Consider the following 23,978-nt stretch of genomic DNA (forward strand, 5'->3'; position numbering starts at 1 on the left):
TGGCCGTGCAAGGGATGGACAAGGTGAGAGGATGCTGTGTGTGGGACAGACAGGCTCAGGTGGCTGGGGAAGGGACAGGCTGGGGTTTAGCCAGTCGTACAGAGGAGAGGAGGAGTCGGTGCTGTGTGGAGCTGCCTGTGAGAAAAGGAGTCAGAGTTGCCTCAAAGAAATCTGTGGAGAGAAGGCATGAAAAGTGTGTAATGAAAGACTAATGTTGGTGCCTGTCATGTCTGTCTTGATAGAATTGCTACACGTTTTCTCGGAATGCTTGAATTTAGACATAAAATGAAAACTTTCTTGTAAGAAAGGAATGCATTTCTCACCAAAGTGGTGTAGGGTGGGGGATCACAACTCCCAGATGGCCTGGAAGCGGAACGGCCACAGGGGTTACTGTAACTGGGCCTCCAGTACCAAAGCCCCAGTGGGTTTAAAGGCTAGAGCTGGGCTGGGATTAGCACGGGCTATGCAGCTGGGCTCATGCACAGGTCTGTCAGCACTCCTACCCGAGGACAGTCCCTCACCTAGGGAGAGGTTCTAGGCCTGGAGATGAGGCTGAGTTTGGGAAGGGTGATGAGGACATGGTTAGGGAGGGATGTAAATGCATATCAAAAGACTTAATTTTGAGGGGTGGCAAGCATTAGCTATAAAGCAGTAAGTATTTACAGCTAAAGGCTGGAGGTGGGGGCTGTCTGAGGAGGACAGGACTGTTTAAGGCTGAAGTTGGAAGAGAAACCTTGGTGAAGCTTTTGCGTTAGAAACGGCCTCACCTGCCAAATCAGATTTTTGTCTTCAGGATTGCATGAGTGAGGATGCCACAGCCAAGGAAAAGGTTCAGGTTTGGGAGGCAAAGGCGAGTTAGGCAGGGCTGCAGGGCTGGGGCTTGGCTGTTTCCATACTGCTCAGGGCAGCAAAGGGTAGCTGGCTCACTGGGCCTTGGATCTAGAACTCTTTCTGGAACAAGGTGGAGAGCTGAGGTTCATGCAAGGAAGGGGCCAGGAATTCTTTGTCTGACTGGAAAATGCCAGAGGGGCAGTGTGTGACTCGGATAGGATGATATGTTCGTCTGGCGAGAGTCACAAAAGAATATTTTGGTTTACTGATAACTGGGCAGCTCAGAAGTTACTACTTGACTTAGTTGCTGCTCCCATCTGTTGCACACATAAACAGAGCAAAGCAGACGAATTCTCTCGGAGCCTGAGGTCTTTGACTGGCCCTCCAAAAATGCTGCCCGCTAAAAAACAGACGTGGGGGAGGAAAGTTGTCAGATACAATAGAGCAAGAAAAGGACACGGGCTTCAAAGTGCCCTCCAGCAGACCACGGAAGTGACCTGTCTGGAAGTGAAACCAGCAGTCTGCTTCCCCAGCCTCCTGGAAGCCTCTAACAGCTACACAGGCAGTGAGGGGAGAGAACAATTCAACCTAAAAATAATTTTCAGTAGCGTTCTGCACTGCTGTTAAAAATACTGCAACCAGGGAATGTGGTGTGGTGATAACTATTAGGCCTGTAAGTCTGGTAACTGGGGCTTTTAGCTCAAACATCTCGGTATGGCTACTTTGAGCCTTGTAAAAGCTGCGTTAAGTCCAATTTCTTGGGTAGTTCTACTAGCTCTAGCCTTGCTTTTCATCCCCTCAGTAACAAAGCAACTCCCTCTCGAGAATGTTATTTACTTTCCATATGATGTGCCTACCGATTTCTGGAATTGCAAATGTCTTTGGATACATGCGTAAATTTAAGTTTCAAGAAAGCTGTCAAGCTAAAACAAAGGCTTGCCATAATGCAGAAGAAAATGTTTTATGGAAGAACTGAGAGGTCCCTAGCTGGGCATAGAATTTGCTATACTAAGGTGTGTTCCAAACGGATCTGCCATCTAAACAAGCAGAAAAATAGTTGGAATGTAGTGAGTTCAATTTAACTATTGCTAGAAATAGGAATTATTAGCAGAGCTTGGAGCATGATATCACTAGCAGCAGTAAGACGCTTTTAGCTTGCTTCTCATAAATTACTTGTAAAAAGCATTTGTACCTAGTGTGTAGCAATTAATATTTCCCCATTTTCTTCCCCCCCGCCCCCCAGTCTCAGGTACTCCTTTTATTTTACCCTTTTCTGTCTTGTAACATCACCTTCCTTTATTTTATTCTATCTTCTGTTCTCAGAACATCGCAGCATCCTCTGTCAATGTGAAAGCATTTGTTCATCCTGTCTTGGAATGGCTGTCAATGTTGCCCTCTTCTGGATCACTTTTTTTTTTTTTTTTTTTTTTTTTAACAATATGTTGCTAAATGTCAGGAAAATTAATCCACAAACACCAGCGGTTTATGTCCAAAAAGGAAACGGAGGAGTCCTTTTTGCTTTATTCGAATAAAGGGAGAGGCCATGGGACATTCCCCTGGGATCTCTCAAATTTTTGGAGGACACAGCCTCCTTTTTATCCTATTTTCCCGGCCGCATTTCCCTCTCTCTTTTCCCATTGGCTGAGGTACTTGAGAGGCACAGACTTCCCGGAACGCCTGATACCTGAAATTCCCCTCTAATGTAGAACCCTCCCTTTTAATTTTTAATTCTTATAGAATTCATAGTTTCCCCCCGTTGCTTCTTTCATCTTTCGATATCCAATTTCATTTATCAGCAGCCCTGCAGTTTGTTTGTAAAGGCAACTATCTCTTTCCATTCATCAATCAGTGGAATCCATCCCATTGTTTCTTTTATCTCTCAGTGCTAGCCTTATCTACAGGCTGATCCACAGCTCATTTGTAAAGACAAATTCAACATTCCTCTCAGCTAATAAATGAGAAGTTAGCTGAAAAAAGTAAAAACTGGATTTTTTTTCCGGTGTGTGTCGGACAATACAGTGGAGAGAATTTGCGGGAGGATGATCGAGGATATCCTATTATAATATCGTTCTCGGCCATTTTACTATTTTAGATCATCAGTTGTATTCTGAAAGAAATCTATTTTAATGATATGTGTACGTTTGCACGAAGTTATAGTTAAATATAGCTTGCGGCTGGGCTCTTTAATGAATAGGGGTATTTTTGGTTTTAATTCAATATTTTATGCTTGTGGTGTGTAGTGTGCTGATTTATTTTTTAATGTTATTTACTACGTGCGCTTTTGTTTTTGAGTGAAGGTAACTTTCTGGATGGCTTTGTATTTGAGGCAGAATGAATTGAAGTAGGTTTTTAAAACTGATTTTTCATATGTACGATGGGGAGTTTAGTAGGGGCAGCTCTGATGGTGGGGGCTTGGTTGTTAATTTTATCAGACGGCTTTTGTTAGATACAGCTTTTAATTCTGGGAAGTTTTGTTTTTCTAATGTCGTGCTTTGAAGGTGGTTTTCGAGGATGTATGGTATAGCTTTATTTTGTTTGTAGATGGTGTATGATAAGGGCTATGGTCTATTTATCTAATGCCATGTTTTTTCATTCAGGTGTTGATAAGGGAGTTCTTGAATGGCGTTTTGTGTTGTTTTTGTTTTTGGTGGGGCGTTGTTTTTAAAGGATACCTTGATAAGGTTTGCCGATGGCGTTCTAGCCTGTAGCATAAGGCATAGGGTAGTTTTTGAATTATTTTGTGGTGGCTTTGATTCTTGCCAGTATGTAGTGTTTGTTTGAGGTAATGCTGTGTAGCTAATTTCTGTTTTCTTATTAATATTAGAATTGGAGTGTTGTAGTATATGGGCTGTTATTATATCCTAGGGGTTCTATTTATTTGGTTTGATTGTTTTCTAGTTATGGATAATTTTTCTCAAAAAACCATTTTCAGAATTTCAGGCGTGACACAAAAGAACACTCAGATTGCTGGAAGGGAAACGTGTGCCCAGATTGTCTCGAAGCAGTGCTGCTGTCGGTTCTCGTTCAGTTGTGTCTTCTGAAAATGAGACTGTTGTATTCATTGCGCTGTGCTAAACACTTGTCATTCTCCCAATGCCAGGAAACAGATGAAGCTTGAAGAAAGAGGAAGGAATTTGGAAGCGTACAAACAAGCTGAGAAGAGGTTCAGAGATCAGGGTGCTCACTGGCAGCAGGGGCTGGGGTTAGGGCTGAGCAGGAGCAAAGCCGGAGCACATCAACCTCACCTCGTGTTTTCTCGGGGGCTTTATGGCCCTGGCAAGAGAGAGATGTTCACTGATGAGTCCCAGGCCGAGCCGTGAGCACAGCATGTTGTGTTGGAGCTGGGGTTTTTTTTTGAGACGTTCAGCAGCCACACTCTCTAGTCAAGAGTCCTGAGGTTTGTTGCTGCTCCACTTTCATCCTCATATCCAGCTTCCAGCCCTTTTCTTCTCTCTGTCCAGTGTGTCTTTTGTGTTCCTTTCTTGTCCTGTGTGCTCCCCATCCCATTCCCGTTCCCTACGGAGGGGGAGGGTGTGGAGACTGGGGGCTCCGACGTGGTTTGGGGCACCCCAAGGTCCCTGGGAAAGGGAGCCGGGCTGCGCTGGAGGAGCAGGTGAGTCGGGCATGGGGGGGGGGGGGGGGGGGTCATGCTGGGTGCCAGAACATTGAGAGGGAGGGGTGGGTGTAGAATGCATGAAAAACAGAACCATAAAAAATACCTAAATATAGTCTAAAAGGAATGTTTAAATGCTTTTTATTTGGGTAGAGGCACGGTTTTTATAGCCAATATAAAAATAAAATATAAAGAATAGAAATAGATTGGTATACATGTAAAATATAATGAAATCTAAGTAGCAAATATCTATGAAAAATCTAGTGTATAACAGAAATAATGCAAATATAAGAATATGTATAAATATAAAATAGAGCTATGAGAATGGGAATAAGAATGGGGTAAAACATCAGTGAGAAATGGAAAAAAACCACATGAAAAATGGTGGGAAAATCAGTGAGAAATGGAGAAAAATCAGTGAAAAACGGGGGGGGGAATCTTTGAAAAACGGGGAAAAAAATCAGTGAGAAATGGGGGAAAAAAAATCCATGAAAAATGGGGGAATAAATCAGTGAGAAACGGGGAAAAGTGGGGGAAAAATAATTGAGAAATGGGGAAAAAATCCATGGAAAACAGGGAAACAATCCATGGGCAATGGCGGGAACAGAGCGAGCTGTTGTCGCTCGTGCTGTGGTGGCCGATGCTGTGGGGAAAAAGTAAGTGAAAAATGGGGGCAATAATCAGTGATAAATGGGGAAAAAAATCAGTGATTAATGGGGGGAAAAATGCATGAAAAATGGAAGGAAAAATTCAGAGAGAAATGGGGGCAAATATCAGTGATAAATGGGGAAAAAAATCAGTGATTAATGGGGGGAAAAATGCATGGAAAATGGGGGGAAAATTCAGAGAGAAATGGGGGCAAAAATCAGTGAGCAATGGGGGGGAAAATCGGGAAATATCCATGGAAAAATGGGGGGAAAAAATCAGTGAGAAATGGGGGAAAAAATCAGTGAGAAATGGGGGAAACATCATGGTGAAATGGGGGAAAAAAATCTTTGATAAATTGGGGAAACAAATCATTGAGAAATGGGGGAAAAAAATCAGTGAGAAATGGGGAAAATATGGGAAAAAATCCACGAAAATTGCGGGAAAAAATGCATGAAAAATTGGGGAAAAATCAGTAAGAAATGGGGGAAAAAAATCCATGAAAAATGGCGGGAAAAATCAGATCGGCGATCGATAGCTAATGCGTGCCTATGGATTAGATCGGCGATCGATTGATCGCGCCTGCCGATCGATTAGATCGGCGATCGATTGCTAATGCCTGCCGATCGATTAGATCGGCGATCGATTGCTAATGCCTGCCGATCGATTAGATCGGCGATCGATTGATCGCGCCTGCCGATCGATTAGATCGGCGATCGATTGCTAATGCCTGCCGATCGATTAGATCGGCGATCGATTGATCGCGCCTGCCGATCGATTAGATCGGCGATCGATTGATCGCGCCTGCCGATCGATTAGATCGGCGATCGATTGCTAATGCCTGCCGATCGATTAGATCGGCGATCGATTGATCGCGCCTGCCGATAGATTAGATCGGCGATCGATTGCTAATGCCTGCCGATCGATTAGATCGGTGATCGATTGCTAATGCCTGCCGATCGATTAGATCGGCGATCGATTGATCGCGCCTGCCGATCGATTAGATCGGCGATCGATTGATCGCGCCTGCCGATCGATTAGATCGGCGATCGATTGCTAATGCCTGCCGATCGATTAGATCGGCGATCGATTGATCGCGCCTGCCGATCGATTAGATCGGCGATCGATTTCCAATGCCTGCCGATCGATTGCTAATGCACACTATTTGCACACTCCTTGCACACCCTTTGCACTCATACAGAGGCAGGAGGTTTGTCAGTTCTGGTCGGGGTTTTTTGGGGCGTTCATTCCGGGGGATTTCCTCAAGGATTGGGACACTCCTTGATTCCATCCCTTGCCTGTCTCCCAAGCGCCACCCTGTGGGCAGAGCGCGGTACTGCGCGCCTGCCTCTCCCAAGATGGCGGCTCGGGTGTCGCTCCCCGACCTTCTAACTCTGGCTGCAAAAGGAGGGGGGCACAGCAAGGAGCCCGCTCGCTCTAGTGGGATGCCTGCGCACGACGCCGACACCGATCCCACGGGTGCGATTTTCGGCGGCGTTTCCAATCGTGCGGACATCTCCTTCAGCCCGCTTCGGCCCGGGGGAGAGGGGCGGGGCCGCCAGCGATGGTCCCGGCGCAGCCCGGGCAGGCTCGGGGCGGAGCCGGGGCTTGGCGAGGCGGGGCACGGAGGTCCCGGGGACGGGACCGGGCGGGGCCGGGGCGGTGCTTTAGGGGCGGTCCCCAGTGGTCCCGGGCGGCACCGGGGGCGGGGCCGGGTGATCCCGGAGCGGTACCGAGCTGTGCTGGGGACGGTGCTGCAGGGGCGGTGCCGGGCCCGCCTCAGGGTGATTGAATGCCCAGAAATCGCCTCCTCTGCCCCGTGCTCACACTGAGCTGCGGGCTGCAGCGTGCTGTCGGAGCTCCGCACACAGCACGGATTTGGGCTTCCCCTCCTCTCAAACCCTCTCCCCCTTCTTCCTCCTCCTCATCTTCCTCTTTGTCCTCTGTCACTGCTGAGGCTCTGGAAAGAACTGAAATTCTGCAGGGAGAGATGTCCTCTCGTGGCCCCAGGGACTGCCTCGGCACGGGCCACGAGCGCCTCCGGCCCCTGCCTTCTCCTGCTTGAAAAGATCACCTGGAGCCCGAGCTCGGGGGGGTGAAATCAGCTGAAATCCAGGTAACTCTGTCAAGTGCCCCCCAGGGACATCGGCGGGGCTGGGGGATGAGGGTTTGAAACAGCAAATTCTTTGGAATATACACCTGTCCCTGTGCCGATGCTGCTGAGCTTCCTGCCACAGTATATCCCCACTCCATGAGGCGCTGTGAGGTTATGGCAGTGGGAATTGAGCAGGGAATTCGGGGCTATGGGCATAATTCACGGGAGCTAGCAAAGCTGACAGCCAACCCCAAATCGGGGCACAGCACAGAGAACAATCTGTGTGCTGCCCTGTCAGCTCAAGCTCCTGGGCTGGCAAGTATTGGGAGTTAAATGTATGGAATTACACAAATCACAGCAACTGGCATCACCCAGAGGGACAATCCAAGGCCCAAACAATTCCTCCACAGTCCACTCTGGGAAAAACACCCTGTGCCTGCCAGGAGCTCTGACCCTGCTTTTCCTACCAGCTCCTGAGCAGTGTCAGGGCCACCACGACGCCTTTAAAATCCAGATAAACCCCAAATCCTACACAGTGAATAATCCAAAGAAAGTACTGAATTGTTGTCATTAAAAGCTCAAAACTCATTAAGAATTCTATGACAACAGTGTAATGGACTCCCAGGAACCTCATGAATGCTCTCGGTTTCATTTTTGTGTCTTTTTACTCCCTCATTTGGCAGCTTGTAAAACTTATCCTGGAATTCAGAGGTCAAGCAGGATCGACTTTGGATTGACCTTCACCTCTGTTCCCACTTTGTGCAAACACAACTCGTGCCCAGGTGGGTGAACTCATCACCTCAGCTTTTCACTCCAGAGTATCCCCTCCTTATTTCCCTGTAGATGAACTCAGATCCACTCCTCACCTCCACTGGTCATCCAAGCGTCCATTCTGTTCCCCACAGGCCCTGGTGGCCCCAGGGAGCTCCCTTGGCCTTTCTCCTGCCCCTCTGCAGCCCGAGGTCGCTACACAAACAGTTCTTGTGTCCCCTCTAAATGACCCCGGGTTTTCTGCTCAATGAATGGCATGACCCGTGCCCACTGCTCATGATTCACCCAACCAAAATCAAGAGCAAATGTTGCTTGGGCTTTAAGAACTTGAAATAACTCTGAAGCAGAAGAAATCACCTTTTTCTTCTGGTTTTTATTTTTATTTTTTCATTTAAGATGCTGGACTTGCCTCTGTGGATGTGTGCTGAGCTCTCACTGCAGGGGACTGTCAGGCCTGAATGGCTGTGAGTTCGTGTTCTTCTCAGTAGGGAATCAGAAATTATTCTTAGACCATAGAATTGTTTTCTGAAACCTTTCCCCTTTCCTCTTTGTGCCTTTGAATTTTTCAGCTGTTCCCTGTTGTCACTTCCCCTGCCTGACTTCTGTGCAGCTCCTAGCTGGGAAAAACTGGGAAAACTTAGAGGGTACAGAGGTGGAATTTTTGGCTGGATTTTTCTAACATTTCTAATTTTGCTGAACTTATTTCCCCAGTGAGAAGAGCACGAACTCACAGCCATGCAGGCCTGACAGTCACTGCGGGAAATCTGACACAGTATTAATAAGTAACCTTTCCTGAGAGCAGTCACCACCCCCAGTCCTCCAGCCTTGTCAAATGTTTGCAATGAATGGACCCAAGTTCTAATCCTTAATCTAAATTTATGTCAGCTTTTGTTAGAAAGATACCGGACAGTAAATCATACAAGAGAATTTAAAAATTGCACAAAGAATAACAGGCCCAGACCAAACCCAACCACCCCCATCACCGCTCCACCCCAATTTTGGGAGAAACAGTGATACAGTTTATAAATACTCTCCTTCCACACTATTCAGTCCTTCACCGCACATCCCCAGAGAGGAGTCCCTCAGACCTTGCTCCCCTGAACACCAGGAGAGCTGGAGTTTCACCCAGATCCCACATTCCCATGGCAGTTAATCCCAGCAGGGAGGCAAAGAGGAACCCTGCATCCTCTGACATAGCCCACAGCACGGGCAGCACCAGGAGCCCTCCAGGCTCAGACCTCTGGTGCTGAAGCCTCTGGGCTTTGGCTGATCAAACACCACAGCTCTTGGCAAAGATGGCAGGAGAGTCGTGATTCTTCCTGTCCTGAAAGAGAGGAGGAAAAGAAAATTAAGTCGACTGCAGAAGGATTCCAGCTCTCAACTTCTGCTCTGATTCCTCACTCTGGGGTTTTATCCATGACAAGTGACACCAATTCAGAGTGCCCTTTTCCAGCATTTTTATTCCTAACTATTTCAGACATTAAAAGGATGCTCATTTCTCTTATTGTATTCTTTGCTTAATTTTATTAGCGGCATTTTCATCCCAGACCCCACTTGTCAGTTCTTCAATCCTTTAGCACTGGACTTGGCACAAAGGGATACCCGTGGTGCTGCATCACAAGAAATCCCAAAGAGAAACCCCTTCCAAACCTGACGGAGAAAGCTTTCAAGGCACTCCAGAACACAGACAGCTTTTCCTGCCTTGTCAGGCCACACCAATTCTGTCCCATCCACCTGAACTGTGCAGGTGAGGAAAAGGCTTTCCTTGCTCCTCGGGAATCACGGTCTGAGACCACAGATGTCCATCCTGGGCAGCACCTGGAAACAACGTGGGAAAGGCAAAATGAGAGTGTTTTCTATCAGAAAATTACTACTACTAATAAAAATAACAATCAGAACTTCTGGACAAATTTAGTAACATCACTTTGATATGAGAAATACAGGCCATGCCCATCCTTCTAGCCCAGGTGAAAACAGGAAGGAGAACTAGAGGAAAAGCAGAGTCCCTTATTTGATCTCTGGACACAAACGGAGGCCTTTTCCCTGTGAAACCAAACTCACCCTTCCAGGGTTCCTGAGATCAGCTACGAGGAGGCTTTTGGCACTCCAAGAGCAGCTGGGTCACAGCTGGATGCGGCTTGGGTCTGGGAGACACCGTGCTCCTTCTGGAATTATAGCACGCAAATGCCTGCTCCTGGCCCCAGGCCCGGAGATAAAATCTGTGGGGTTTTTCCCTGTGCAACATTGTTCACCCCTCCCAGGTTCCTGAGATCTGCACAGAGGAGGCTTTGGGCACCCCAAAGGCAGCCAGGGTTACAGGTGGGGGCAGCTTGGGGCTGGGAGAAATCCTCATCCATTTGGAATTTTATCAGGCAGAAACCTGGCTGGGTGCACAGGTCTCTGGACACGACCAGTGGCCCTTTCCCCTGTGAAACAAAACTCACCCTGCCAGGCTCCTGAGACCACTTAGGAGGAGGGGTTTGACTCTCCAAGAGCAGTCGCAACGAGAGATGCTCACACAGAAGGCCATGCAGAAGAGGAAACGAGCGCACCCGCAGCCCCCCAAGGCGCGCCCCAACGCCCCAGACCCGGCACCGCCAGCTCGGGCAGTCCCATAAAGCATCCCCCGCCTCCGCAGCGGCGGGACAGGCGGGGCCCGGGGTCCCGAGGAAACCGAGCGTGCCCGGAGGCGCGGCAGGACGGCAGCGCAGCGCCGCCTGGCGGCGGAGCAGGAGAGCAGCGCCGGGCCCCATGGCAGTATCGGTACCCGTGCGCCCCCTGCTGTCCGCGGCGATGCAGCGCCCGATGCCGAGTTCCACGCCCGTGCCGCCGAGGGAGAGGGGCACCGCTGGCTGGGGCCTCCCCGCCGACACGGACAGAAGCCGAAGCAGAAGCCCCGGTGCCATTGGCGGCCCCTACCCAGCGGGCCGGGCTCCGCCGGGCCCGCGGCCCCGCGCGGTATCGGGTCGGCCCGCTCCCGTCTTCGTCGCACCCGGCCCTGCTCCTGGCATGAAGCGCGTCACCGCCCCGCGCCGTCCCGCCCCCCGCGCGTCATCGCGTGCGTTCGGCGGCCCGCCCCGGGGGCGGTGCCGGGGGCGCTACCCGGGGCGGTGCCGGGGCAGTGTCGGGGGCGGCACCGGGGGCGGTGCCGGGGCGGTGCCGGGGGCGTTCCCGGTCGCCGTGCCGGGGTAGCCCGGGGAGCGGTTCCGGGAGCGGTTCGGGGGGCGGTGCCGATTGCAGTCCCGGTCACTGTCCCCAGTCCCCGTCCCCAGTCCTGGTCCCGGTCCCAGTCCCCGGTTCCGGTCCCCGATCCTGGTCCCAGTCCCAGTTCCCCGTCCCGGAACCCGATCACGGTCCTGGTCCCAGTCCCCAATCCCGGTCCCGGTCCCTGTCTCCAGTCCCCGTCCCCGATCCCGGTTCCGGTCCCTGTCCCAGGTCCCCGTCCGCGATCCCGGTCCCTGTCCCATTTCCCCGTCCCGGTCCCCGATCCCAGTCCCGGTCCACGGCCCCGATCCCGATTTTTCCCCCCCTTTCACACTGATTTTTCCCCCGATTTATCAATGATTTTTTTCCCCATTTTTTCCCATTTCTCACTGATATTTTCCCCCATTTTTCAGGGATTTTTTTCCCCATTTCTCACTGATTTTTTTCCCCATTTTTCATGGATTTTTTCCAGATTTATCCCCATTTCCCACTGATTTTTCCCCATTTTTCATGGACTTTTCCCCCCCGTTTCTTACTTATGTTTTTCCCCGATTTCTCATTGATTCCCCCCCCCCCATTTCGCACTGATTTTTTACCCATTTTTCCCCATTTCTCACTGATTTCTTTCGCCATTTTTCATGGAATTTCCCCACCCATTTCTAACGGATTTTTTCCCCACTTTTCCCCATTTCTCACTGATTTTTCCCCCCATTCTTCAGGATTTTTTTCCCCATTTCTCACTGATTTTTCCCCCCATTCTTCATGATTTACAGGATACTCTATCGTGAATGGAAAGCAATTAAAGGAAGGGGGGAGGTTACCAGCCACCTGGTCAGCTCAGACAGCAGAGCTGCACACGCTTGTGAGAGCCTGTGAATTATAGCAGGACAAGACATTAAATATATTTACTGATTCTAAATATGCATATGCGGTAATACATGCATTTGGAAAACTATGGGGAAAAAAAGAGGTTTATTAAGCTGCAGAAGAAAGAAGAAAAAAATTGGTTTACAAGGGATGGCAAGCAGTGGATACCAAAAGCTCTAGCCTTACAATTGTTAAAACAACTTCATTAAAGGAGTCGTTCTGTGCCTTCTTTGGGGTGAGGAAAAAAGGCTGAGGGGGGCTCCGACGTGGTTTGGGGCACCCCAAGGTCCCTGGGAGAGGGAGCCGGGCTGCGCTGGAGGAGCAGGTGAGTCGGGCATGGCGGGGGGTCATGGTGGGTGCCAGAACATTGAGAGGGAGGGGTGGGTGTAGAATGCATGAAAAACAGAACCTTAAAAAATAGCTAAATATAGTCTAAAAGGAATGTTTTATTGGCTTGTGTTTGGATAGAGGTAGGGTTTTTTTATAGATACTGTAAATAGAAAAGATAAAGAATAAAAATATAGAAGCAAATATAAGAAACCAATATATAAATATATTACATTACATTATATTATGTTATGAAAATAGAAATATATAAATATTCAGACTTTAAAAGGAATGTTTTATTGGTTTTTATTTGGTTAGAGGAGGGTTTTTTGAAAATAATATAGGCAAAAATATACAAATATGCAAAAATAGATACTGACATAAAATTATTATAACTATATATGCATATATATATGTAAGTATAAATCTATAGAAATAAATATAAATATAAAATACATGTATGTAGTATGTAATAGAAATAATTTATCGATTTTAATATGTTCTATTAAATAGTATGTTATAATAGAATGTAAATAGCATCTAGTATATTAATATACTAGTAAAAACTACATTAAATAGTATATAAATATAGAATACACAATATAGACATATAAATCTACAGATATAAATATGAAAACTAAATAGAAAAATATATTCAAATATAATTTAAAATAATCGAGTTTTTTGTTTCTATTTGGTTAGAGGCAGAGCTTTTAAAGAAATAATATTAAAAACTATGAACCTCCAAGTATAGATGGATATAGATAAAATAGAAATACCATTAGTAATATAAATCTATGTATATAATGAATAATAAAATAATATTGTATATATGATAAATAGAATAGCAATTAAATTGAATATATGAAATATGTATAGATTATGACTAGAAATTAAATATTAAAAAATAGATGATTTATATATATAAAAGTTTTTTTTTTTCATTTGGTCAGAGGCAGGGCATTTTTAGTTTGGGTCGGGGTTTTTTTGGGGCGTTCATTGAGAGGATTTTATGACGGGTGGGGACTCTGGTGCTTGGAACTCTCTCCCTTCTCTGTCTGTCCCTGACAGGGCGGCAGTGCCGGGCTGAGTTGGGCGGCAGTGCTGCCGCCGTGTGGACACGGGCGGGTACTGCACCGTGCCCCTCTCAGGATGGCGGAAGGGCCCGCGGGCCGGGACCCAGCCCTGCGGCAGCGCTCAAGATGGCGGCCTCTCTAGGACCCCGGCGGATAGGCGTTTACATAAAACGCCTGTCCGCGCTCGCCGGCGCCCTCACGCCCGCGGCACCGCGGACCGCGCGGCCGTTGTCGGCACGCTCTGACACGTCCGGGAAAATTGTCGGCGAGCGGATCGGCGTCGGCGATGTAATCAGGCATCTTATGCCTACACACCGGGGTCCTGATTTTTTCCCGCCCTTTCTGCCGCCATTTTTGGCAGGTCAGCCGGAGTGCCTCCCGAGCCGCCATTTTGAGAGTGCGGACACACTCAAGATGGCGGCCTCTCTAGGACCCCGGCGGATAGGCGTTTACATAAAACGCCTGTCCGCGCCCGCCGGCGCCCTCACGCCCGCGGCACCGGGGACCGCGCGGCCGTTGTCGGCACGTTCTGACACGTCCGGGAAAATTGTCGGCGAGCGGATCGGCGTCGGCGATTTAATCAGGCATCTTATGCCTACACACCGGGGTCCTGATTTTTTCCCGCCCTTTCTGCCGCCATTTTTGGCAGGTCAGCCGGGGTGCCGCCCGAGCCGCCATTTTGAGAGTGCGGACACACTCAAGATGGCGGCCTCTCTAGGACCCCGGCGGATAAGCGTTTACATAAAACGCCTGTCCGCGCCCGCCGGCGCCCTCACGCCCGCGGCACCGCGGACCGCGCGGCCGTTGTCGGCACGCTCTGAAACATCCGGGAAAATTGTCGGCGAGCGGATCGGCGTCGGCGATGTAATCAGGCATCTTATGCCTACACACCGGGGTCCTGATTTTTTCCCGCCCTTTCTGCCGCCATTTTTGGCAGGTCAGCCGGGGTGCCGCCCGAGGCGCCATTTTGAGAGTCCCGACACGCTCAAGATGGCGGCCTCTCTAGGACCCCGGCGGATAGGCGTCTACATAAAACGCCTGCCCGCGTTCGCCGGCATAAAAATAAATATGCAGAAATATAAACATAGACATAAACATGCACAAACGTTAACCTGCATAGATATAAACATAAACATAAACATAAACACAAACATAAACATAAACATAAACATAAACATGCAAAACAATAATAATAAATAGAAATAGAAATAGAAATAGAAATACAAACATTAATAAAATCAGTGAGAAAGGGGGTAAAATCAGTGAGAAATGGGGGGGAAAAACCATGAAAAATGATGGAAAAATCAGAGAGAAATGGGGGAAAAATCGGTGAGGAATGGGGAAAAAGATCAACGAAAAATTGGGAAAAATCAGTCAGAAGTGGGGGATAAAAATCAGTGAGAAATGGGGGGAAAAGTCGGTGAGAAATGGGGAAAAAATCAGTGATTAATGGGCGGGAAAATGCATGAAAAATGGGGGGAATAATTCAGAGAGAAATGGGGGCAAATATCAGTGAGAAATGGGGGGGGAAATCAGGAAATATCCATGAAAATTGGGGGAAACATCCATGAAAAATGGCGGAAAAAATCAATGAAAAATGGCGGAAAAAATCAGTGAGAAATGGGGAAAAATGGGGAAAAAGGAGTGATAAATGGGGGAAAAAATCAGTGAGAAATGGGGAAAAATGGGGAAAAAATCCACGAAAAATGGGTGGAAAAATCCATGAAAAATCAACGGAAAAATCAGTGAGAAATGGGGAAAACATCATGGTGAAATGGGGCAAAAATCAGAGAGAAATGGGGAAAAATCATTGAAAAATGGGGGATAAAAATCAGTGAGAAATGGGGGGAAAATGGGGAAAAACATCACTGAGAAATGGGGAAAATAATCAGTGAGAAATGGGGAAAATTTGGGAAAAATCCAGGAAAATTGCGGGAAAAAATGCTTGAAAAATTGGGGAAAAAATCCGAGAGAAAATCCCCGGGAAAAACCCCCCGGAATCCCCGAGAAAATCCCCCGGAATTCCCCGGGAAAATCCCCCCGGAATCCCCTGGAAAATCCCCCTGAATTCCCCGAGAAACTCATCCCTAAACTCATCCCGGAATCCCCGTGATAATCCGTCCGCTATCCCCGAGAAAATCCCCCAGGAATCCCCCAGAAAATCTCCCCGAAATCCCCGGGATAATCTCCCCGGAATCCCCGAGAAAATCCGCCCCGAATCCCCTGGAAGATTCCCCCGGAATCCCCGAGAAAATCCCTCGGAATTCCCCGGGAAAATCAACCCGGAATCCCCGAGAAAATCCCCCGGAATCCCCGGGAAAATCCCCCAGGAAAATCCCCGGGATAATCACCCCGGAATCCCCTGGAAAATCCCCTAGGAATCCCCGAGAAAATCCCCCCGGAATTCGCCGGGAAAATCCCCCGGAATCCCCCAGAAAATCCCCCCGGAATACTCTGCAATATCCCCCCGGAATCCCCTGGATAATCCCCCGGAATCCCCGATAAAATCCCCCTGGAATCTCCAGGAAAATGCCCCGGGAATACGTGAGAAAATCTCCCCGGAATCCCCGAGAAAATCCCCCGGAATCCCGTGGAAAATCCCCCCTGAATCCCCGAGAAAATCCCCCCGGAATTCCCGAGAAAATCCCCCCGGATTCCCCTGAAAATCCCTCGGAATTCCCGGGAAAATCCTCCCGGAATCCAAGAGAAAATCCTCCCGGAATCCAAGAGAAAATCCTCCCGGAATCCACGAGAAAATCCGCCCGGAATCCCCGGGAAAATCCTCCAGAAATCCCCGAGAAAATCCCCCGGAGTCCCCGGAAAATCAACCCGGAATCGCCGGGAAAATCCCCCCAGAATCCCCGAGAAAATCCCCCGGAATTCCCCTAGAAAATCCCCCCGGACTCCCCGAGAAATTTCCCCCGAATCCCCGGGAAAATAGCCCCCGGAATCCGCGAGAAAATCCCCCCGGAATCCACGCGAAAATCCCCCAGAAATCCCTGTGAAAGCCCCCCCGGAATCCCCAAGAAAATCTCCCCGGAATCCCCGAGAAAATTCGCCCGTAATACTCGGGAAAATATGCCCGGAATCCCCTGGAAAAACCCCCCGGAATCCCCTGGATAATCCCCCCGGAATCCCCGATAAAATCCCCCTGGAATCTCCAGGAAAATGCCCCGGGAATACGCGAGAAAATCCCCCCGGAATCCCCTGGAAAATCCCCCCTGAATCCCCGAGAAAAACCCCCCTGAATCCCCGAGAAAATCCCCCCGGATTCCCCTGAAAATCCCTCGGAATCCCCGGGCAAATCTCCCCGGACTCCCCGAGAAAATCCCCCCGAATTCCCCCGGGAAAATCCCCCCGGAATCCCCGAGAAAATCCCCTAGAATTCCCCGGGATAATCCCCCCGGAATCCCCGAGAAAATCCCCCCGCAATCACCGAGAAAATCCCCCCGGAATCGCCGGAATAATCCCCTGGAATTCCCCGGGAAAATCATCCCGGAATCCCCGAGAAAATCCCCTAGAATTCCCCGGGATAATCCCCCCGGAATCCACGAGAAAATCCGCCCGGAATCCCCGGGAAAATCCCTCCGGACTCCCCGAAAAAATCCCCCGGAATCCCCGAGAAAATCCCCCGGAATTTCCCGGGAAAATCACCCCGGAATCCCCGAGAAAATTCTCCCGAAATACTCGGCAAAATCCCCCAGGAATCCACGGAAAATTCCCCGGAATCCAGGAGAAAATACCCCGGAATCCCCATGAAAATCCCCCGGAATCTCCGAGAAAATCCCCCGGAATCCCCGCGAATATCCCCCCGGAATCCCCGGGATCCCGATCGGAATCTCCCGGGAAAATATTCTCGGAATCCCCGAGAAAATCTCCCCGGAATCACCGAGATAATGGCCCCGGAATACCCGAGAACATCCCCCGGATTGCCCGAGAAAATCATCCCGTAATCCCCGAGGAAATCCCCCCGGAACACTCGGGAAAATCCCCCCGGAATTCCTCGTAAAATCACCCCGGATACCCCGGGAAAATCCCTCCGGACTCCCCGAAAAATTCCCCCCGGAATACTCGGGAAAATCCCCCGGAATCCCCGAGAAAATCCACCCGGAATCCCCTGGAAAATCCACCGGGAATTCCCCGGGAAATTCCTCGCTGAAACCCCTGGAAAATCCCCCCGGAATCCCGGAGAAAATCCCCCCGGAATTCCCCGGGAATATCCCCTCGGAATCCCCGGGAAAATCCCCCGGACTCCCCGAAAAAATCCCCCGGAATACTCGGGAAAATCCTCCCGGAATTCCCGAGAAAATCCCCCGGAATTCCCTGAGAAAATCGCCCCGGAATCCCAGTGAAAATCCCCCCGGAATCCCCGTGAAAATCCCCCCGGAATCCCCGGGAAAATCCCCCAGGAATCCCCTGGAAAATCCCCCAGGTATCCCCGATAAAATCCCCCTGGAATCCCCTGGAAAATCCCCCTGGAATCGCGGGGAAAAAGCCCCCCGCATTTCCCGGGAAAAATCCCCCCGGAATCCCCGATAAAATCTCCCCGGAATCCCTGAGAAAATCCCCCCGGAATCCGCGAGAAAATATGCCCAGAATCCCCGATAAAATCCCCCCGAAATCCCCCAGAAATTCCCCCCGGAATCCCCGACAAAATCCCCCCGGAATTCCCGACAAAATCCTCCCGGAATCCCAGAAAATCCCCCGGAATCCCCGGAAAATCCCCGCGGAATTCCGGTCCATTTCTGTAGGAGAATAGTTTGTAAGGATAGCGCAGAAGGCACTAGTTGCCAACGAGTTACAGCTGTACTGATTAGCAAGGAGTGGAAACAGCCTTGCCTGCCCAGTGAGGCTGGTTGTTATAAAAGCGTGGGTCAGCTGGCTGCCAGTTTCACTAAGCACAGCTCCAGCTGGAGGTGCAGAGCCTGCTGCAGTGTGGGCTGGAGCCTGCTGGCTGTGCTGCGAGGAGGAAGGGACACGTGGCCGTGCAAGGGATGGACAAGGTGAGAGGATGCTGTGTGTGGGACAGACAGGCTCAGGTGGCTGGGGAAGGGACAGGCTGGGGTTTAGCCAGTCGTACAGAGGAGAGGAGGAGTCGGTGCTGTGTGGAGCTGCCTGTGAGAAAAGGAGTCAGAGTTGCCTCAAAGAAATCTGTGGAGAGAAGGCATGAAAAGTGTGTAATGAAAGACTAATGTTGGTGCCTGTCATGTCTGTCTTGATATAATTGCTACACGTTTTCTCGGAATGCTTGAATTTAGACATAAAATGAAAACTTTATTGTAAGAAAGGAATGCATTTCTCACCAAAGTGGTGTAGGGTGGGGGATCACAACTCCCAGATGGCCTGGAAGCGGAACGGCCACAGGGGTTACTGTAACTGGGCCTCCAGTACCAAAGCCCCAGTGGGTTTAAAGGCTAGAGCTGGGCTGGGATTAGCACGGGCTATGCAGCTGGCTCATGCACAGGTCTGTCAGCACTCCTACCCGAGGACAGTCCCTCACCTAGGGAGAGGTTCTAGGCCTGGAGATGAGGCTGAGTTTGGGAAGGGTGATGAGGACATGGTTAGGGAGGGATGTAAATGCATATCAAAAGACTTAATTTTGAGGGGTGGCAAGCATTAGCTATAAAGCAGTAAGTATTTACAGCTAAAGGCTGGAGGTGGGGGCTGTCTGAGGAGGACAGGACTGTTTAAGGCTGAAGTTGGAAGAGAAACCTTGGTGAAGCTTTTGCGTTAGAAACGGCCTCACCTGCCAAATCAGATTTTTGTCTTCAGGATTGCATGAGTGAGGATGCCACAGCCAAGGAAAAGGTTCAGGTTTGGGAGGCAAAGGCGAGTTAGGCAGGGCTGCAGGGCTGGGGCTTGGCTGTTTCCATACTGCTCAGGGCAGCAAAGGGTAGCTGGCTCACTGGGCCTTGGATCTAGAACTCTTTCTGGAACAAGGTGGAGAGCTGAGGTTCATGCAAGGAAGGGCCAGGAATTCTTTGTCTGACTGGAAAATGCCAGAGGGCAGTGTGTGACTCGGATAGGATGATATGTTCGTCTGGCGAGAGTCACAAAAGAATATTTTGGTTTACTGATAACTGGGCAGCTCAGAAGTTACTACTTGACTTAGTTGCTGCTCCCATCTGTTGCACACATAAACAGAGCAAAGCAGACGAATTCTCTCGGAGCCTGAGGTCTTTGACTGGCCCTCCAAAAATGCTGCCCGCTAAAAAACAGACGTGGGGGAGGAAAGTTGTCAGATACAATAGAGCAAGAAAAGGCCACGGGCTTCAAAGTGCCCTCCAGCAGACCACGGAAGTGACGTGTCTGGAAGTGAAACCAGCAGTCTGCTTCCCCAGCCTCCTGGAAGCCTCTAACAGCTACACAGGCAGTGAGGGGAGAGAACAATTCAACCTAAAAATAATTTTCAGTAGCGTTCTGCACTGCTGTTAAAAATACTGCAACCAGGGAATGTGGTGTGGTGATAACTATTAGGCCTGTAAGTCTGGTAACTGGGGCTTTTAGCTCAAACATCTCGGTATGGCTACTTTGAGCCTTGTAAAAGCTGCGTTAAGTCCAATTTCTTGGGTAGTTCTACTAGCTCTAGCCTTGCTTTTCATCCCCTCAGTAACAAAGCAACTCCCTCTCGAGAATGTTATTTACTTTCCATATGATGTGCCTACCGATTTCTGGAATTGCAAATGTCTTTGGATACATGCGTAAATTTAAGTTTCAAGAAAGCTGTCAAGCTAAAACAAAGGCTTGCCATAATGCAGAAGAAAATGTTTTATGGAAGAACTGAGAGGTCCCTAGCTGGGCATAGAATTTGCTATACTAAGGTGTGTTCCAAACGGATCTGCCATCTAAACAAGCAGAAAAATAGTTGGAATGTAGTGAGTTCAATTTAACTATTGCTAGAAATAGGAATTATTAGCAGAGCTTGGAGCATGATATCACTAGCAGCAGTAAGACGCTTTTAGCTTGCTTCTCATAAATTACTTGTAAAAAGCATTTGTACCTAGTGTGTAGCAATTAATATTTCCCCATTTTCTTCCCCCCCGCCCCCCAGTCTCAGGTACTCCTTTTATTTTACCCTTTTCTGTCTTGTAACATCACCTTCCTTTATTTTATTCTATCTTCTGTTCTCAGAACATCGCAGCATCCTCTGTCAATGTGAAAGCATTTGTTCATCCTGTCTTGGAATGGCTGTCAATGTTGCCCTCTTCTGGATCACTTTTTTTTTTTTTTTTTTTTTTTTTTTTAACAATATGTTGCTAAATGTCAGGAAAATTAATCCACAAACACCAGCGGTTTATGTCCAAAAAGGAAACGGAGGAGTCCTTTTTGCTTTATTCGAATAAAGGGAGAGGCCATGGGACATTCCCCTGGGATCTCTCAAATTTTTGGAGGACACAGCCTCCTTTTTATCCTATTTTCCCGGCCGCATTTCCCTCTCTCTTTTCCCATTGGCTGAGGTACTTGAGAGGCACAGACTTCCCGGAACGCCTGATACCTGAAATTCCCCTCTAATGTATAACCCTCCCTTTTAATTTTTAATTCTTATAGAATTCATAGTTTCCCCCCCGTTGCTTCTTTCATCTTTCGATATCCAATTTCATTTATCAGCAGCCCTGCAGTTTGTTTGTAAAGGCAACTATCTCTTTCCATTCATCAATCAGTGGAATCCATCCCATTGTTTCTTTTATCTCTCAGTGCTAGCCTTATCTACAGGCTGATCCACAGCTCATTTGTAAAGACAAATTCAACATTCCTCTCAGCTAATAAATGAGAAGTTAGCTGAAAAAAGTAAAAACTGGATTTTTTTTCCGGTGTGTGTCGGACAATACAGTGGAGAGAATTTGCGGGAGGATGATCGAGGATATCCTATTATAATATCGTTCTCGGCCATTTTACTATTTTAGATCATCAGTTGTATTCTGAAAGAAATCTATTTTAATGATATGTGTACGTTTGCACGAAGTTATAGTTAAATATAGCTTGCGGCTGGGCTCTTTAATGAATAGGGGTATTTTTGGTTTTAATTCAATATTTTATGCTTGTGGTGTGTAGTGTGCTGATTTATTTTTTAATGTTATTTACTACGTGCGCTTTTGTTTTTGAGTGAAGGTAACTTTCTGGATGGCTTTGTATTTGAGGCAGAATGAATTGAAGTAGGTTTTTAAAACTGATTTTTCATATGTACGATGGGGAGTTTAGTAGGGGCAGCTCTGATGGTGGGGGCTTGGTTGTTAATTTTATCAGACGGCTTTTGTTAGATACAGCTTTTAATTCTGGGAAGTTTTGTTTTTCTAATGTCGTGCTTTGAAGGTGGTTTTCGAGGATGTATGGTATAGCTTTATTTTGTTTGTAGATGGTGTATGATAAGGGCTATGGTCTATTTATCTAATGCCATGTTTTTTCATTCAGGTGTTGATAAGGGAGTTCTTGAATGGCGTTTTGTGTTGTTTTTGTTTTTGGTGGGGCGTTGTTTTTAAAGGATACCTTGATAAGGTTTGCCGATGGCGTTCTAGCCTGTAGCATAAGGCATAGGGTAGTTTTTGAATTATTTTGTGGTGGCTTTGATTCTTGCCAGTATGTAGTGTTTGTTTGAGGTAATGCTGTGTAGCTAATTTCTGTTTTCTTATTAATATTAGAATTGGAGTGTTGTAGTATATGGGCTGTTATTATATCCTAGGGGTTCTATTTATTTGGTTTGATTGTTTTCTAGTTATGGATAATTTTTCTCAAAAAACCATTTTCAGAATTTCAGGCGTGACACAAAAGAACACTCAGATTGCTGGAAGGGAAACGTGTGCCCAGATTGTCTCGAAGCAGTGCTGCTGTCGGTTCTCGTTCAGTTGTGTCTTCTGAAAATGAGACTGTTGTATTCATTGCGCTGTGCTAAACACTTGTCATTCTCCCAATGCCAGGAAACAGATGAAGCTTGAAGAAAGAGGAAGGAATTTGGAAGCGTACAAACAAGCTGAGAAGAGGTTCAGAGATCAGGGTGCTCACTGGCAGCAGGGGCTGGGGTTAGGGCTGAGCAGGAGCAAAGCCGGAGCGCATCAACCTCACCTCGTGTTTTCTCGGGGGCTTTATGGCCCTGGCAAGAGAGAGATGTTCACTGATGAGTCCCAGGCCGAGCCGTGAGCACAGCATGTTGTGTTGGAGCTGGGGGTTTTTTTTGAGACGTTCAGCAGCCACACTCTCTAGTCAAGAGTCCTGAGGTTTGTTGCTGCTCCACTTTCATCCTCATATCCAGCTTCCAGCCCTTTTCTTCTCTCTGTCCAGTGTGTCTTTTGTGTTCCTTTCTTGTCCTGTGTGCTCCCCATCCCATTCCCGTTCCCTACGGAGGGGGAGGGTGTGGAGACTGGGGGCTCCGACGTGGTTTGGGGCACCCCAAGGTCCCTGGGAAAGGGAGCCGGGCTGCGCTGGAGGAGCAGGTGAGTCGGGCATGGGGGGGGGGGGGGGGGGGTCATGCTGGGTGCCAGAACATTGAGAGGGAGGGGTGGGTGTAGAATGCATGAAAAACAGAACCATAAAAAATAGCTAAATATAGTCTAAAAGGAATGTTTAAATGCTTTTTATTTGGGTAGAGGCACGGTTTTTTTAGCTAATATAAAAATAAAATATAAAGAATAGAAATAGATTGGTATACATGTAAAATATAATGAAATCTAAGTAGCAAATATCTATGAAAAATCTAGTGTATAACAGAAATAATGCAAATATAAGAATATGTATAAATATAAAATAGAGCTATGAGAATGGTAATAAGAATGGGGTAAAACATCAGTGAGAAATGGAAAAAAACCACATGAAAAATGGTGGGAAAATCAGTGAGAAATGGAGAAAAATCAGTGAAAAACGGGGGGGGAATCTTTGAAAAATGGGGAAAAAAATCAGTGAGAAATGGGGGGAAAAAAAATCCATGAAAAATAGGGGAATAAATCAGTGAGAAACGGGGAAAAGTGGGGGAAAAAATAATTGAGAAATGGGGAAAAAATCAGTGAGAAATGGGGGAAAAAGTCAATGAGAAATGGGGGAAAATTTGGGACAAAATCAGCGAGAAATGGGGGAAAAAATCAGTGGTAAATGGGGGAAAAGTCGATGAAAAATGGGGGAATATTCAGTGAGAAATGGGGGGGGGGGGGGAAATCAGTGAGAAATGGGGAAAAAGTCCATGGAAAACAGGGAAACAATCCATGGGCAATGGCGGGAACAGAGCGAGCTGTTGTTGCTCGTGCTGTGGTGGCCGATGCTGTGGGGAAAAAGTAAGTGAAAAATGGGGGCAATAATCAGTGATAAATGGGGAGAAAATCAGTGATTAATGGGCGGAAAAATGCATGAAAAATGGAAGGAAAAATTCAGAGAGAAATGGGGGCAAATATCAGTGATAAATGGGGAAAAAAAATCAGTGATTAATGGGGGGAAAAAATGCATGGAAAATGGGGGGAAAATTCAGAGAGAAATGGGGGCAAAAATCAGTGAGCAATGGGGGGGAAAATCGGGAAATATCCATGGAAAAATGGGGGGAAAAAATCAGTGAGAAATGGGGGAAAAAATC

General features: G+C 47.9%; 2 long non-coding RNA genes across 2 annotated transcripts; one reads left to right on the forward strand and one right to left on the reverse strand.

Annotated features, from left to right (window-relative positions):
- Positions 1 to 7,534: 7,534 nt before the first annotated feature.
- LOC148217226 (uncharacterized) lies at positions 7,535 to 9,853 on the forward strand. Its single transcript, XR_015801143.1, has 2 exons — positions 7,535 to 7,966; positions 9,486 to 9,853. It is a non-coding gene; the product is annotated as an uncharacterized LOC148217226 (long non-coding RNA).
- On the reverse strand, positions 8,309 to 9,746 carry LOC148217227 (uncharacterized). Its single transcript, XR_015801142.1, has 2 exons — positions 9,606 to 9,746; positions 8,309 to 9,279 (listed from the first exon to the last, which is right to left on the reverse strand). It is a non-coding gene; the product is annotated as an uncharacterized LOC148217227 (long non-coding RNA).
- Positions 9,854 to 23,978: the final 14,125 nt, after the last annotated feature.

This window comes from Sturnus vulgaris, unplaced genomic scaffold (assembly GCF_052056855.1).
Source record: "Sturnus vulgaris isolate bStuVul1 unplaced genomic scaffold, bStuVul1.hap1 Scaffold_933, whole genome shotgun sequence".
NCBI classification, from domain to species: Eukaryota; Metazoa; Chordata; class Aves; order Passeriformes; family Sturnidae; genus Sturnus; species Sturnus vulgaris.